This window comes from Macadamia integrifolia, chromosome 10 (assembly GCF_013358625.1).
Source record: "Macadamia integrifolia cultivar HAES 741 chromosome 10, SCU_Mint_v3, whole genome shotgun sequence".
Lineage (NCBI taxonomy): Eukaryota > Viridiplantae > Streptophyta > Magnoliopsida > Proteales > Proteaceae > Macadamia > Macadamia integrifolia.
Genome location: NC_056566.1, coordinates 15,133,814 through 15,134,569, shown reverse-complemented (window position 1 = coordinate 15,134,569; position 756 = coordinate 15,133,814).

Genomic DNA, 756 nt, shown 5'->3' with positions numbered 1-756 from the left:
TGCTTCTTATTGAAAACCATAATTGGAAGCCCAAGGAGAAGTGGCAAACAGGAGCAATAAGAGGAGGAACCAGAGTTGTTTCTCTCTTTCTAAGGGTGATGATGATGATGATGATGGTGCGACCATGGTTCTATGCCTTGCAACGTATAATAGACAACCCATTAGATTAATTTGCAGGTGGGGGAAGTGGGGTGGGTTAAGGCTCTGGATCCTTTATAAGGCTCTAGATGGATTAGGCCACTAAACTCCCATTGGTCCACGTATGAATGCATTGGACCCAAGTAAAATTGATTTTGGTATCCATTAGTGATACGAACCCAACAAGCTCAAAAGCCACGCATGAGCCATGCAACATGCAATAGGGTCTCTACGTGGGTCAATTATTATGTCATAGCGGGTTGAAAGTTATTATATTTAGTTATTTAAAGTGAAGTTATTGTGTTAGTCATTTAGAGTCTATGTGTTGTATATAGTTGTGAATCATAGGTTGCAATTATAATTATGAGAGTTGTGCAATCATAATTTTGGCTTAAGCCTTTCCTTATATAGAAAAACCTCAATTAGGAGATTACAATTTAACACTCTAAATCACACCAATTTCTTGGTTTTGTTTACGATGCTTGATGTTGCAGTCATCAACCTCGATGTGTTTATGATTTAGATAAGTAATTTATCATCCTTTACAAATGTTATCATGTATGATTTGAATGAATTTTTACAACAATTCTTACGATTTTAGAATTTCTTGAGTGATTA